Source organism: Callithrix jacchus, chromosome 2 (assembly GCF_049354715.1).
Source record: "Callithrix jacchus isolate 240 chromosome 2, calJac240_pri, whole genome shotgun sequence".
Classification (NCBI taxonomy): domain Eukaryota; kingdom Metazoa; phylum Chordata; class Mammalia; order Primates; family Cebidae; genus Callithrix; species Callithrix jacchus.
In genome coordinates, this window is record NC_133503.1 from 23,107,166 (window position 1) to 23,124,029 (window position 16,864).

The 16,864-nt window shown below is 46.5% G+C and overlaps 1 protein-coding gene and 1 long non-coding RNA gene across 4 annotated transcripts in view; one reads left to right on the forward strand and one right to left on the reverse strand.

The window, feature by feature from the left end:
* Window positions 1-16,864, reverse strand: part of CCNJL (cyclin J like) — a 66,029-nt gene that overhangs the window by 38,840 nt on the left and 10,325 nt on the right. The window lies entirely within an intron of this gene.
* Window positions 3,324-11,293, forward strand: LOC144580702 (uncharacterized). Its single transcript, XR_013530702.1, has 2 exons — window positions 3,324-3,370; window positions 9,271-11,293. It is a non-coding gene; the product is annotated as an uncharacterized LOC144580702 (long non-coding RNA).

Genomic DNA, 16,864 nt, shown 5'->3' on the forward strand with positions numbered 1-16,864 from the left:
GGAGAGAGGGAAAGAAAGAGAAAGAAAGAAAGTAGAAGAAGGAAGGAAGGAAGGCAGGCTGGCCAGGCACAGTGGCTCACACCTGTAATCCCAGCACTTTGGGAGGCTGAGATGGGTGGATCACAAGGTCAGGAGTTCAAGACCAGCCTGGCCAAAATAGTGAAACCCCATCTTTATATGAAAAAAAAAAAAAAAGAAAGAAAAAAAAGAGAGAAAGAAGGGAATGAAGGAAGGAAAAGTTATGGACAATTGGAATGCGCAGCAGTACATGTCAAGAAGGGCTTAGTAGGGACAGCATGCTGGAAGGGGCTAATCTCAAGAGGACAGGATTTTGAAGCTAGAACACTGGCTTCCTGGGATGCTCTCTCTCCCCAGTTCCTCAAATATTGATTTAAATGTCACTTCCTAAGAGGCCTTCTCTGACCTCTCTATCATTCCAAATCAGGTTCACCTTATCCTCTCTTTTAGTAATCTCCTGTTTGTGGCCAAAAATTTACTTGTTTATGTAGCTGGCACAGATGCAGGTGTTCAATAAATATGTACTGAATAAAAAAGAATAAATGCAGAATCACTTCCTGTACCAACCACCTCACCTCCCGCCCCCGTACACTGGGGATTAGCTTGATACATACAGAGTGTGAGGTCAGGCAGTTCTGGGTTGGAATCTCAGTTCCACTCCTTACTAACCTTGGGCATGTGAACTGACCCTCAGTGTCCTTATCTGAGAAATGGCGGTCACGCTGCCATAAATGTAGCGTGTTTGGTGATAACAGCAGCTCAGCAAGCATAGTGGCCCTTCCCCTACCCTCAAGCTGCGGAATCAAGTCTCAGGGTTGAGTTGATCTACCTCTGTCAAAGGCTCTTTGGGCTTTCAAAGAAACCTGCTTTGAGGAAAGTGCAATGAGGCTTTCTACCTTAGAGCAGAGGCGCCTCTGCGTGGAAGGACACCTGTCTATCAGCGTGTTCTCTGCAGAGCCCCCAAACCAAGTAGAGATAGCAGCTGTGAGCCTCAGCTTGTTCTCCTCACTGGGAAAAGGGAGATTCTTTGGCATATAAATAACATAGGGCTGCAGCATGCTTTTCCTGTGTAGTTTGAGAGTCCCGATGATCACTTTGCTAACCCAATTAGGGGGTGCGGGGAAGGCATTCATAACAAGGGCTTTGCTCTAAGGGTCTGCATTCCTCCCCAGACACTCTTGACCTAAGTCCCCTCGCTCAGAGGCAGGCTGCAGCAGCAGTGCAGTAAGCCAGCCCCTCTGCGGAGTGGCCTGGATTCCAGAAACAAAAGAGCAGCCCGCCCTAGGGTGGCTTCTAAAGCTCTCTTCAGATTAGACTGGCGCTTGGCAGGCACTCAGCAATCAGGCAGACGTTGGGCGGGCAGGAACTCGGCCAGGCAGGGTGACCTTCCTGTCGGCATGCCTGGCAGGGCCATAGGCAGCATGAGTGTGGGCAGCAGCAAGGCTGTGGGGAGGCTTGAGAAGAAGGGGGCTGAAGTAGGAGAGGAGGGAAGGGCAGAGGCTTCTTGATTACTCTCCCTCCCCAGATGTTGGCCCTTGATCACCTGAGTCGGGGAAGCCCATCTGCTGCAGGAGTATCTAGGGGTGAACAGGTGGAGTCGTGGACAGATGGCCATGGGGGAATTCCGGGAACAAGAAATCCACCTTACAAAAACCCCTGCTTTTGTTATCATCATCCTTCATTATTATCATTATTATTATTATTATTTGTAACATAATAGCTAGGTGCTAGAAAAAAACCTAGAAGATATACATCAAATTTTTTTTTTTTTTGAGACAGAGTCTCACTCTGTTGCCCAGGCTGGAGTGCAGTGGCGCTATCACTGCAACCTCCACCTCCCCATTCAAGCAATTCTCCTGCCTTAGCCTCCCGGGGAGTTGGGATTACAGGCCCCACCATGCCTGGCTAATTTTTGTATTTTTAGTAGAGACAAGGTTTCACCATATTGGTCAGGCTGCTCTCGATCTCCTGACCTCAGGTGATCCACCCTTAACGGCCTCTCAAAGTGCTGGGATTACAGGTGTGAGCCACCATGCCCAGCCTACATCAAAATACTAACAGTGGCTACGGAGGGGAGGTTGGGGTGGGCACTGATACCTCACATGATTTTCACAATCGTGCTTTTCAACAGGCTGAATTTTTAAAAAATGTTCAATGCATAGCCATTTTGTTACTTCAGTTACTATGCTTTCAGTTTGGAAACAAACAAACAAAATGACTAGATACCCAATGTATTAAGGCCCAGCTCAAAATTTATCCCCTAGGATTTCCTGGCCATCCCACATCATCCCTTGAACAAAATCAGCCCTGTCACAGCAATACCCCATGCCCTGTAAGCATCTCACTTCATCTTCGTGCAATGCAAAGCCCCTTCCAGAAGGAATTTTCCTTTTCACTAATTATACATTATATGTTCACCGATGAATCTTAAAAAGTAGAAAAGAATAACCAACATCATTCATAATCCCTCACTTAGAGGGATTCAGAGAGAAGTACTATTAGGTTCTACCTGGATTCTTCAGAGGTTTCTCTGTGCAAACTCTCATGAAATGCCATCACATTCTACAACTGCTTCCCACTTCCCCCTCAGAGAGCATGGAAAACAATGTTTGCAAGGGCTGCCTAGTTTTTCACAGTAAGGCTGAGCCATGATGTCATCAAAACCAGATTTTGGGCATGTGGGCTGTTTCTCTTCCTTCAGGTCCCTGTTCAGACTGTTCCTCTGAGGCCATCCCTGACCTCCCTGCTACCCAGCAGCCACCACCAGCCGTCACTGGACATTGAAGCGTGTTTAGGAACCGTCCTCCCACCCCCTAGAGAAGGGGGTCTCCGTGAGGGAGGGAGCTGCTTTTCTCTCCTGCTCTTGGCTGTACCCTCAGTCCCTGGCACACAGTAAGGGCTAATGAGTAGCTGCTGGCTGAGTGAATGGACGTTTGAATAAATGAAGTGTTTTGGGGAAGCTTCCCTCTGCCTGTGACCCTCTACGCCCTCCCTTCCCCTCAGGGCTCCCTTACCTAACCCGGGCTTCCTTCCCTAGGGTAACCCAAGGCAGGGGTCACTGCCCCGCCCCCAAGTGGGAAACCCCCACTGTGACGTGTGAGCCAGCATTTCTGAGACCAGAGGAGCCATTTTGGGGGAAGGAGAGGTGGTTACCTCTTTAGAAACCACTCTCCTTGCTGCCCAAGAGTTTTGCCTTGGAGTTCTCAAGCAGAAAGAGGATTATCAGAGAGGGAAAGTGCCCTGGGAAAGGCCAAGGACTCATGAATCACAGCCCACATAAAACCTCAAACCAAGCTACACAGAGAGACAGAGAGGAAGCAGGGCTGCCTGGACAGGTCTGTGACGATTCCAGGTATGTGCCTGGTCCTTGGCTACTCTTCCCAACCTGCCTCCCCAGGTGCTGACCTTGGCAGAGTGGCAAACACTTCCCATACCTGTGCTGGGCTCACATGTGCCTGGGAGTGCAGGTGAGGCCAGGTGCAATGCAGTCAGTCACTCTAGACCCTGGGCCCACAGCCAGATGTGCAGGGCAGAGACTGCCCCCAAGAGACCCATACTATCACTGCTGCAGGAAACGGGGGAGTACAGGTGGAAAATTCAGCACGTGCTCTTCACACGCAGGCTCTGAAGGTATTTTGAGGCTAACCTCAGAGGGGTCAGAAGGTGACGTGTACTGTGAAAATTCTGCCAGGCACCTTGGTTTCTTATATTATGGGTGGAAGTGAAGTCCTCAGTTTAACCTTTAGTGTCCTGCACTGCATTATTTTCTTCTAATTGCCTTGAGGTTTTACTTCTAATTATTAATCCATTCTTCCTTCAGATCTCAGCTTGAAAGTCACTTCTTCTTCTTTTTTTTTTTTGAGATGGAGTCTCACTCTGTCACCCAGGCTAGAGAGCAGTGGCACGATCTCAGCTCGCTGCAACCTCCACTTCCTGGATTCAAGTGATTCTCCTGCCTCAGCCTCCTGAGTAGCTGAGATTATAGGTGCATGCCACCACACCCAGCTAATTTTTGTAATTTTCAGTAGAGATGGGGTTTCACCATGTTGGCCAGGCTGGTCTTGAACTCCCGACCTCATGTGATCCGCCCACCTTGGCCTCCCAAGTGTTGGGATTACAGGCATGAGTCACTGCGCCCAGCCTAAAAGTCACTTCTGAAAAAGATGTTTCAGGCTTATGCTTCTGTGAGATCCTCCCCAGGCACCTAGGACTTTTTATGTACTCATTCATTTGTTCTTACTGTCCTCCTGCCTGCTAGACTGTAACCACCATGAGGGCAGGGACTGGGCTTGTCTTGTTCAGCTCTATGACCTTAATATCTGATACAAAAGGAACACTTGAAAATTACCAAAACCTCTAAATTTCAGGAATGGCAAATACTTGAACAGGAGGGAAAACAAAGTGATTTGTTCCTGATCTTAGACTGTATAAAACTATTTAATCATAATGAGCAATTCCCAGTACTCATGAAGACCAGCGAGGAGGCACAAGAAACAGGGCAGGGGCCAGGTAGGATGACTCACAGCAGTAATCCCAACACTTTGGGAGACTGAGACAGGAGGATAGCTTGATGAGAACAGCCTGGGCAACATAGAAACATCCCTTGAAAAGAAGGAAGGAAGGAAGGAAGGAAGGAAGGAAGGAAGGGAGGGAGGGAGGGAGGGAGGGAGGGAGGAAGGAGGGAGGGAGGAAGGGAAGAAGAAAGGAAATTGAGGGAGGTGGATTCCAGCAGAAGAAAGAGAAAGCTTTGTCTTTGCCTTAGGGTGACACATGCCTCAGTCTACCCAAGAACAACAGTGGGTTTCCATGGAGGAAGCAGGTCAGTGTTTATGGAGAAATGGAAGCTTCAGAAATTATAAACTGTGCACCTAGCAGTCATTTTTCAAAGGCAATGCTTCCCAGTGTGTGTTCTGTGAAACACCGGTTTCAAGATATGCTCCCTGAAACAAGGGGTTCTGTGGGCCCCAGTTTGGCGAAACATTGCACTACATTGCTCCTTCCTAAAAGGAAGCCTATATTAGCCCAGTAGAGGTCCTGAAACATTTGTTCAGCAAAAAACTAATATAACTTTGGGAAACTGTAGGTCGAATTTATCCACAGGTCACTATTCCTGCCCTCCTCCCTGGCAGGGATGGGGGACGCAGAGTAACAGCATCCCAGAAAGCTGACTCTGGGGAAAGGTGCTTGAGGGTGCTGGCAGCAGGGCACTGGTACGGTGGAGAAAATGAAACTACAGTGCATCTGCAAGGCAAGACTTGCAAAAACCCCTGACGTGGTACCTAATAATTTGCTGATTGTAAGCCTAGAGATTTACTGAAAAGCTTGCTGAGATTAAGAACAACAGCTTTCACCTGTGGAAATGCCCTGGTAAGAATGTCCACATGGCCATGGCATCAGGAGCCTAGGAGATGCCGACAAAAAGCACATTCCAGCTCACGGAAGCCCTAGGCAGCCAAGTGCTGGATACCCTGCCTTGGGAGGTCCAGGGGCCCATCCCTTACATTTTATGTATATAATACAGTGACTTCTCAGGGGTGGGGAACCACCAGCTTGTCTAAGGAGGGGTGAGCTGGCCCAGGTCGGAAATGGAACAGATCAAAACTCCCATGCTGATCAGTACTGGAATCGCACCCGTGAACAGCCTCTGCACTCCAGCCTGGGCAGCACAGTAAGACCCTGTCTTTTTAAAAAACAAAACAAAACAAAAACACTGAACCGCTTCCTCCTTGGAAATCCTCTGTTGCTACTTGATAGACCGAGGCATGCACCATCTTAGGGCAAGGAAGGACACAGCCTTCTCTTTCCCCTAAAATTTAGCAACTCCAGCTTCTCTACCTCCCTGCAAGTCTTCTTGAACATTTGGAATTGCTCATTATGACGAATAGTTTTATACAGCCTTATGAGATGTATAGATATAGCTGTCCATAGATAGATAGATATACATTAAAAATATGTAACTTGAGGCCAAGCGTGGTGGCTCATGCCTATAATCCCAGCACTTTGGGAGATTGAGGTGGGAGGATCACTTGAGGCCAGGAGTTCAAGACCAGCCTGGGCAATTTAGGGAGACCTCATCTCTATGAAAGATAAAAAATTAGCCAGGCATGGTGGTGAGCACCTGTAGTTATAACTACTTGGGAAGTGGAGGTGAAAGGATCACTTAAACTCAGAAGTTTGAGGCTGCAGTGAGCTGTAATTATGCCCCTGCACTCCAGCCTGGGTGACAGAGTGAGACCCTGTCTCTAATCTAACACATATATGTTTTATATATATATATATATATATATATATATATATATATATATATATATATATCTTGAAAATCTATATGTATGTATATTCAAAATTTAATATATATTTTTTTCTATAATTTGGCAGACATTCCATTCCATGCATCTTGTCCTTTAATTCTCCAATAGACCCACAAAGATTGGAAGCTTCAAAAATTATAAACTATGTACCCAGCACTCATTTCAAAGGCAATTTCTCAATATGTGTTCTGTGTCACACAATGTCAAAATATGCTTCCTAAAGAAGAGGATTCTGAGATTACCAGCATCCCTATATCACAGACAAGGATGGCTCAGAGAGATTAAGTCACTTGCTTAAGATCACCCAGTTAGTAAATGGTGAATCTGAACCTGGGTCTTCTGACTCTGCTGTTCTCTAGACACTGTGCTCTCAAAACACTATGTTTTAATGCGCCATATGATTGTTTAGGTTTGTTTGTATTTTCCTTTCAAAATAATGTTTTAGGCCAGGCGGAGTGGCTCATGCCTGTAATCCCAGCACTCTGGGAGACCGAGGTGGGTGGATCACCTGAGGTCAGGAGTTCAAGACCAGCCTGGCCAACATGGTGAAACCCCATCTCTACTAAAAATACAAAAAAATTAGCCGGGTGTGGTGGCACACGGCCTGTAATCCCAGCTACTCAGGAGGCTGAAAAAAAGAGAATTGCTTGAACCTGGGAGACAGAGGTTGCAGTGAGCTGCACTCCAGCCTGGGAAACATAGCAAGATTTCATCTCAGAAATAATAATAATAATGTTTAACTGATTATAAAATACTTAATCGCTATATGAATTTTAGAAAACACAGAGGAGCACAAAGAGAATTAGAGTCACCAGCAATTCCACCAGTAGGAAAACACTGAGCGTATGTACACATGTTGGCATACACCGGTCCAATCCTGTTTCTCTGTGCGCACTCATGCCCACTTCTCTCTCTCTTATGGGACCATCTTCTCCTTTACAACTAGAATTAATGCAGGTGCTACATGCATTTGCTATGTCCCCACACCCACCCTCCTGAGGTGGGCCCAGCACTAGCCCAAGTACCCAGGAAACTGAGGCACAGAAGTGTAATTGCCAATGCCACACTGCAGGTGAGGGGTGAATCCTGGGCTTGGGTATCAGAGGAGCTGGCCAGGGCTTGGGGTATAACACAACTTGGAGGGTGACAACCATTTCGTAAACAGCGCAAGGTCCAGTAAAGCAGGGCTGAGCTGCTCTCAAACACCAGCCACCAAGAGAAACCACTCTGCTCTCCTCTCATCTCCCTACCACGCTTTTCCCCACTGCTATCAACAACACAAGAGCGGGGAAATCCAGGCCCTGGACTGAGACAACAGCTAGAGGGGTCTTGTCTAAGAACAAAGAGCTGCAGAGAGGTGAAGAAACACCATGTGTAACCAAGGTGACCAACAGGAAGTGGAGACTTGCAAATGTAAAGGGACAAAGGAAGGGGGGAGAAAGCCTGGTTCTTCAGAGGCCTCAGGATTACATAGCACGACCTGGGAGGCCCAGCAAGGCGGGAGGCTCATCCTCCTTCCTCTGTCTACCCTGATTGCTTCATAAGGCCCAAGGAGGCATTTTCCGTAAAGCATCAACACCTCTGTGGGAACACTATTTCAACATTCTTGAGAGGGTGGCCGGTGGCACGTGAAGTCAACAATGCCTGAAACGTCCCTTCCTGCTGAAGTCCAGCCTGTGGCTTCCTTCCGGCAGAGTGAAAGGTAACCCCGCCACCACATCCACAGCCAGCCCCTGTACTACTCCTGGGCAGATGGCAGGCAGGCCAGCTCCAAGCACACCTCCTCATTCCAGGAACCAGAGCCACTGCCCTTCCAGGCCAAGTCTGTACCAAGCTCAGCCACAGCTGCCAGAGCATCCACAGTGACCACACACATGCCTGCATGGCCCTCACTGGCCACCCCCCATCCAACCCATGGCTCTGGGACCTCCAAACACCTCCACAGACAACATTCATGGCCTTTTTTTTTCACTCTGTCACCCAGGCTGGACTGCAGTGGCATATCTTGGGTTCAAGCAATTCTCCTGCCTCAGCCTCCCAAGTAGCTGGGACTATAGGGGCGTGTCACCACATCTGGCTAAATTTAGTATCTTTTTAGCAGAGATGGGATTTTACTATATTGTCCAGACTGGTCTCAAACTCCTAACCTCATGATCCACTCATCTCGGCCTCCAAAAGTGCTGGGATTATAGGCCCTAGCCACAGCACCTGGCTGATATTTTCCATTTTTACTAAAAAAAAATTAAAAATCCAAAATATAAATGTATTGCGATAACATGCACAGAAATGGCTGCTTATAGCCTTTTTAAGACACTGCACCCCCTCAACTGAATTCTTTATTTCTGCCAGCTTCCTACAGGACCACATCCCCCATACGTTCTGGAGTGGAGGACTGGGGTGCCCCTCATCCTCCCATGCCCTCTGTTATCCAGGGGAAGAGGTCCCAGTGTGCCCTCCATGCTGGTTCTCTGTCACAAGTCCAAAAATCCAATTCCTGGATCTCTCTGCTTTCCTCCTGGATCACTCTGTAGAGTGGCTCCAAAGCTCTTCCCTCCACACCTCCAGCTCCTGGCCCCGATTTCCAGATCCCTTTTGCAGACTCTCCTGGGAGCTTCAACCCTAATAAGAAGCCCAAAATGGGACAGTAGGGTGACTGCACCACTATCCCCTTGCTGTGGCTCTACCTCCCTACTCATCTACAATCCAAGATTTCTCAAATGGGTTGCCAGTTGACCACATGCATCCGAATCCCTGGGGACCTACTTAAAAAGGGGGTTCCTCCCCTGTACTGGGATGAATAGTGTTCCCCGACAGCTCCTGCCTACTCAAAACCTCAGAATGTAACCTTTTTGAAAACAGAGTCTTTACAGATGCAATCAAGTTAAAATGAGGTCATTCTGGATTAGGATGGGCGTTAATCCAGTGTACTATGTTCTTTTAGGAAGAGCAAACAGAGACAGAGACATACAGAGGGAAGACGAGGTGAAGACAGACACGGAGGAGAAGGCCTTGTGAAGATGGAGGCGGAAATCAGAGTGATGCGGCTATAAGCCAAGGAAGAGCACGGATGAAATGGCAGCTGCCATCAAATGCTGGAAGAGCAGGGAAGGATCTTCTCCTAGAGCCTTCAGAGGGAGCGTGGCCCGCCGACACTCTGATGTCAGACTTCTGGTCTCCACAACCGTGAGAAAGCCCAAGTTTGTGGCGCGTTGTCGCAGCAGCCCTAGGAACCTAATACACCCTCTATTTCCTGTCTTACCGAATCGGAATTCCTGAGGATGGAGCTTTACAAGTTCTCCACTTGAGCCTGATGCTCAACTGAAAGCTCCATGACACAATTTTTGTTCATCCCTTACGTGGTGGCTAGCAGCGTGTAGCATGCAGCTGGCTGCTCCAAACAGTATGTTAAACGCAGGAATAAACATGCACAGATATTCAAGAACTATCAGTGCCTTGGTCGGTACGTTTAACTCATCCTTTTTTTTCCTGAAGCAACGTTAATTATCAAACCAGGTAACACACATGAGGCATTTAACAGTCGCTGGCACTCAGCAGGTGCCCAATGAAAGTCAGTTCCCTCAACCTCCTGGGCAGTGGGAGTCCTTCAACTGACAGTTTCCAGAAACGGCCCTCCAAGAATAATGTTCACTATGGAAAAGGCTGAACAAGCTCAGCTCAGGAAAGCTACTTTGTTCCAACTAGCAAGAAACTTGAAATCTTCCACTCTCTGTTGGCTGGTCCTTTTGACCCTATTGTCTAAAACCTGACAAGCCTCCTCACTTCCTCCCCTAGTTCAGATGCCATCACTTTGGGGCAGCTGCAATACCTGTAATAACTAGTCTCTGAGGCCAGGGTGCATTTCCGGGGAGCTGGCACTCCCCTCCCCACATCCTTCTTATTACTCTCCATGGGTTCTCAGGATAAGGTGCAAACAACTAGGGAGACCCACATCCTCAAAGCAATGTTCCTGGAGCAACTCCCAGTCCTCCCCACAACTGACTGAGCCACGCCTCACAGGCCACTGATGCATGACTCTGCTGAGCTTCCCTGGACCCTGCAGAGAGATGAACTTCACACTTTTCTCTGCCTGCCAAACTTCTACTCATCCTTCAACCCAACACAAACAACATCTCCTCCTTGAAGCTTTTTAAGACTTCCCTGGGCAATTGGACCCATCTTTGGTAGAGTGAGGGTGTGAGCTTTGGAGCCGGGTTGCCTACTAGCTGTGTGGGCTTGGGGAAGGTATGTAACTCTCTAAACTTTGCGAGTCCCATCTGTAAAATGAGGATAATTATAGGACCTACTAGGAGGAGTTGCCTGAGGACTTAGCTAATGGAGGGAAGCTCAAGCTCTCAGCACAGATAAGCACCCATTAAAAGTGGACTATCACTACTAACAGTAAATGGTCATAATGGCCATTAACATATGGCTGTAGGTGGTTTTATATGACTGTATCTTCAGCTATGCTAAGGGCCCCAGGGCAGATTTTGGGTCATGGTTTCTCCTGGCAGAGTCTCCCGCAAGTCTTGCAGGTTACACATGGGGCTCACTAAATGACCGCTAGATACAGCCGCTGCTTCCTGGGCCCTGTTTGACAACCAAGCCAAGGAGACGGCCCCAGGAAATCAGTGCTACCTTCCCCACAGTTGAGGCCAGCAAAGCCCATCAGCGGCCGTTTGGCTTCTTCCTTCCTAACCAGAATGCTGAATCCCCTCCTCCTAAAACAATGCTCAGGGAGGTCCTGGATGCCTGGGAAGATGTCCCTAGTGATCTGACAAAAATTCCCACAGAAGCCACTTCATAGCCAATTTTAAAAGTAACCATGGCTGGGTGCAGTGGCTCACACCTGTAATTCCAGCACTTTGGGAGGCCAAGGTGGGAGGATCTCTTGAACCTAAGAGACAGCCTGGGCAACATAATGAGATCTCGTCTCTGTTTAAAAAAAAAAAACAAAACAGGAGAAATAAACCCTGAACTATCAAGGGATAATGGGGCATTATTTCTGCAACTTAGTTCAGGAAAAGACACACACAGAGAAAAAGAATGCCAGGGCAAAGGTGTTTAAATGCTCACAGAACTGCACATTATGCTTGCAACTCTTCTCCAACTTTGAAATGATTTCAAAACCAAAAGTTAACACAAAAGGAGAGGCCAAAGAGAAATTTCAAAGCTGAGTTAACAGCTTTGCTCCACTGGCCCCCGCCTTCTCACCTAGCTTGGTGGCTGCCCAGGGTGTCAGCTCTGCTGAGGGGAAGTCCACGTTACACCATCACCATCTTGGAGGCTGCATTGCAAATACCTGCTCCATGTGTGCCTTGTCGAAGCGGGGCGGGGTGGGGAGGTGACAACAGAGCCGCAAAATAGTAACTGCCTTGCTTAAAAAGGGGACTCTGGACACAGAAAGGGGAGTACTAAACACTGGGGTCTATTGGGGGGAAAAGGGGAGGGCCAGTGGGAGGGGGAGGTGGGGAGGGATAGCCTGGGGAGAAATGCCAAATGTGGGTGAAGGGGAGAAGAAAAGCAAAGCACACTGCCATGTGTGTACCTACGCAACTGTCTTGCATGCTCTGCTCATGTACCCCAAAACCTATAATCCAATAAAAAATTAAAAAAAAAAAAAAAAAAAAAAAAAAGGGGGACTCTGGTCAAATGCTTAACCCCTCAGATGCCATTTTTCTACCAGCACATGGTGGAGTTACTGGTAGCCACGCGACCTACCCCACAAGACTCTGCTGAGGCCGACCGTGGTGGTGCGCTGTGATCCCAGCTACTCAGAAAGCTGAGGCACAAGAATGGCTTGGATCCAGGAGGGGGATGTTACAGTCAGTGAGACTGTTCCACTGCACTCCAGCCTGGGCAACAGAGAGAGACTGTTTAAAAAAAAAAAACTGTTTCGACAGTGAAGTCCAGGTAGGCAATTTGTGGGCTGCACAGCACAGACTTCAGTCAGATCAGGTGTCAGTGACGGGCACATTCTGACGGAGGGACTCTTAGGCCACAGACACTGCTGAGAGATGGGGAGACCCAGTGCCTGCTCCCCTGGGCCTGCAGTCTGGAGAGGGAGCTAGCTCGGCATCAAACAATCACAGAAACAGGTGTATAATTACAAATTGTGCTAAGTGCTGAAGGAATTGCCAAGGGTGCTCGGAGAACACACAAAGGGTGAACCTGTCCTCGTCTGGGAGTCAGGGACGGCTTCTCTGAGGAAGCGGTGTTGAGTCTATGGCTAGAAAACAGGTATGTTAAAGCATATTATAATCTCACACGAGTAGGGAAGTGTAGAAACCGATCTGCCAACAATGAATTCAAGTTAAAGGACAGCATGAGGCGGTAACAGGTCAAATCCAGAATAGAGGACATTTATCAGGACAACTATCAGGACTGTTTTCTCTGAAAATCAATAGTATGAAAAAAATATTTTCAGGCAGGGGAGGGGACCATTAGAGAATAAAAGACTTGAGAACATTTATGTATTTTATATTTATTTACTTTTTGAGACAGAGTCTTGTTCTGTCGCCCAGGATAGAATGCAGTGGCATGTACACAGCTCACCGCAGCCCAGACCTCCATGCTCAAGCAATCCTCCCACCACAGCCTTCCAAGTGCTTGGGATTACAGGTGTGTGCCACCATGCCTAGCTAATATTTCATTTTTTTTTTGTAGAGACAGGGGCTTGCCATGTTGCTCAGGCTGGTCTCAAACTCTTCAGCTCAATGGATCCCCCTGCCTTGGCCTCCCAAAATGCTGGGATTATAGGAATCATCTGTCATGCCCAGTTTAAGAAAAATTTTTAAAAAAATGTAATGCATGGACCTTATCTGGATTATGATGTGAACAAACCAACTATAAAAACATTTCTGAGACTACAGAGGAATGGACAACAGAAGATATTAATGAATTATTGGTACTTTTTTAGGTGTGAAAATGACATAGTTGTTAAAAAAAAAAAAGCCCTTATCAGGTAGCTGTATTTACAGGTAAAATGACACACTGGGGAACAGATGAAACAGGTGATGAAGCTGGGTGGAAGGTATGTGGGGACTCATTCTCCTGTTCCTTCCACATGTGTGTATTTTAAAAAAATTTCCATAACAAAAAGGTAAGGAAAAAACAGCGGTTCACTCTAAAGAGTCAGAAGTGCTCTGAATTGCCTGGACTTTTTACAATGATCAGAAAAGTCCATTGCACACCATGGCTTTCTACCACATCACATCTAAAGACTGCACCGTATTTTCATGCATGGATGGACCACAGTATGGCCAATTTCCTTCCGATGTGCGTTGAAGTTCTTTCCAACTTTGCTTTGCAATAACTGACTCTATCCAATTCCTGATCTTCTGCTCTGAATGACATCCTCTCCTTCCTCCTCATGTCCCTCCAACCCTCCCAAATAAATCACTTGATGACCACTTCCAGACTTAGCAGCTGGTGTCATGGCATGGGTATTCCTATCACAAGAATGCCCAGGCCCTGGAACCATCTGCTCCAGGGACCTACAAGACACTCAGTGTCTCAGGATGATTCAAATTCTGCCTCTGAAGGATCCAGTTAGCAATCACAGCACACACTGCAATGTGGGGGCTAACAGGGAGCTGGAGGAGTTTTCCAGACGGGTCAACTTAACAGCCCTCACCCAGCCCGATGCAGGTCTCAGGCCAGTTCCGTGCTGCAGACGGGGCTCCATGCAACCTAAAGGATTCAGAGCTCCCTTTCGCCTTGCCATCCTCTAGCACAAACTTGTCCAACCCACAGCCCATAGGCCACATGCTGCCCAGGACAGCTTTGAATGTGGCCAACACAAATTCATCAACTTTCTTAAAACATTATGAGGTATTTTTGTGATTTTTTTTTTTCTCATCAGTTATTATTAGTGTTAGTATAAGCTAGGCAATTCTTCTTCCAGTGTGGCCCAGGAAAGCCAAAATACTGGATACCCCTGCTTTAGTCATTTTCCCACTTTGGGTTCTTATTCTATTTATTTATTTAGTTTTTTTTTATTATTATACTTTAAGTTCTGGGGTACATGTGCAGAAAGTGCAGGTTTGTTACATAGGTATACACATGCCATGATGGTTTGATGCACCCATCAACTTGTCATCTACATTAGGTATTTCTCCTAATGCTATCCCTCCCCTAGTTCCCTGCCCCCTAACAGGCCCTGATATGTGATGTTCCCCTCCGTGTCCATGTGTTCTCATTGTTCAACACCCATTTATGAGTGAGAACATGTAGTGTTTGGTTTTCTGTTCTTGTGTTAGTTTGCTGAGAATGATGGTTTCCAGCTTCATCCATGTCCCTGCAAACAACATCAACTCATCACTTTTTATGGCTGCGTAGTATTCCATGCTGTCTATGTGTCACATTTTCTTTATCTAGTCTATCATTGATGGGCATTTGGGTTGGTTCTAAGTCTTTGCTATTGTGAACAGTGCCACAATAAGCATCTGTGTGCATGTGTCTTCATAGTAGAATGATTTATAATCCTATGGCTATATACCCAGTAATGGGATTGCTGGGTCAAATGGAATTTCTATTTCTAGATCCTTGAGGAATCACCACACTGTCTTCCACAATGGTTGAACTAATTTACACTCCCACCAACAGTGTAAAAGTCTTCCTATTTCTCCACATCATCTCCAGCATCTGTTGCTTCTTGACTTTTTAATGATCGCCATTCTAACTGGCGTGAGATGGTATCTCAATGTGGTTTTGATTTGCATTTCTCTAATCACCAGTGAAGATGAGCAGTTTTTTCATATGTTTGAAGTCACGTAGCGTGATGCCTCCAGCTTTGTTCTTTTTGCTTAGGACTGTCTTGGCTATACAGGCTCTTTTTTGGCTCCATATGAAATTTAAAGTAGTTTTTTCCAATTCTGTGAAGAAAGGCAATGGTAGCTTGATGGGGACAGCATTGAATCTATAAATTACTTTGGGCAGTATGGCCATTTTCACGATATCGATTCTTCCTAACCATGAGTATGGAATGTTTTTCCATTAGTTTGTGTACCCTCTTATTTCCTTGAGCAGTGGTTCATAGTTCTCCTCGAAGAGGTCCTTAACATCCCTTGTAAGTTGCATTCCCAAGTATTTTATTCTCTTTGTAGCAATTGTAAATGGGCGTTCACTCATGGTTTGGCTCTGTTTGTCTGTTATAGGAATGCTTGTGATTTTTACACATTGATTTGTATCCTGAGACTTTGCTGAGGTTGCTTATCAGCTTAAGGAGATTTTGGGCTGAGACGATGGGGTTTTCTAAATATACAGTCATGTCATCTGCAAGTAGAGACAATTTGACATCCTGTTTTCCTAACTGAATACCCTTTATTTCTTTCTCTTGCATGATTGCCCTGGCCAGAACTTCCAATCCTATGTTGAATAGGAGTGGTGAGAGAGGCATCCCTGTCTTGTGCTGGTTTTCAAAGAGAATGCTTACTTTCAGTTTTTGCCCATTCAGTATGACATTGGCTGTGGGTTTGTCGGTTTGTCATAAATAGCTCTTACTATTTTGAGATATGTTTCATCAATACCTAGTTTATTGAGAGCTTTTAGCATGAAGGGCTGTTGAATTTTGTCAAAGTCCTTTCCTTTTTATTTATGTATTTATTTTGAGATGGAGTCTCACTCTGTTGTCTAGGCTAGAGTGCAATGGCACGATCTCGGCTCACTGCAACCTCCACCTTTGGAGTTCAAGCGATTCTCCTGCCTCAGCCTCCTGAGTAGTTGGGATTACAGGCGCACGCCAGCACACCCAGCTAATTTTTGTATTTTTATTAGAGATGGGGTTTCTCCATGTTGGTCAGGCTGGTCTCGAACTCCTGACCTCATGGTCTGCCTGCCTCGGCCTCCCAAAGTGCTTAAATTACAGGTGTGAGCCACCACGCCCAGGCTGTCGAAGGCCTTTTCTACATCTATTGAGATAATCATATGTTTTCTGTCTTTGGTTCTGTTTACTTGATGGATTATGTTTAGTGATTTGCTTACGTTGAACCAGCCTTGCATCCCAGGGATGAAGCTGACTTGATCGTGGTGAATAAGCTTTTTGATGTGCTGCTGGATTCACCCACTCTTTAAAAAAAAAAAAAAAAAAAGAGAGAGATAGGGGTCTCATTCTGGCATGATCATAGCACCCTGCAACCTCGAATTCCTGGTCCCAAGTGATCCTCCTACTTCAATTTCTCTAGTAGATGGGACTATAGGTGCATGCCACCATGCCCAGCTCCTGGTCCTTTTAAACACAGCCATTCAGAGACCATTTAAATCTATCCAAATGGTACTAATTTTTTTTAAGGGGAAAATACAGGGTTAGCAGAGTTGCTGGGAAGCAGGCATTCTTTCATACCACCAGTGGAAGTATACTGGTGCAATCTTGTGGAAATTTATTAACTGGTGAGATGCAAGGTTCTTAAAATCATACCCTGTGATCAGAGCGTCCATTTTAGGAACTTATTCCTGAGCCTACTTATAGATCACCACAGCAGTGCTATATAAAATCAAATGGTACACTAGAAACAACCCAAAGAGGCATTCAGTGGGGA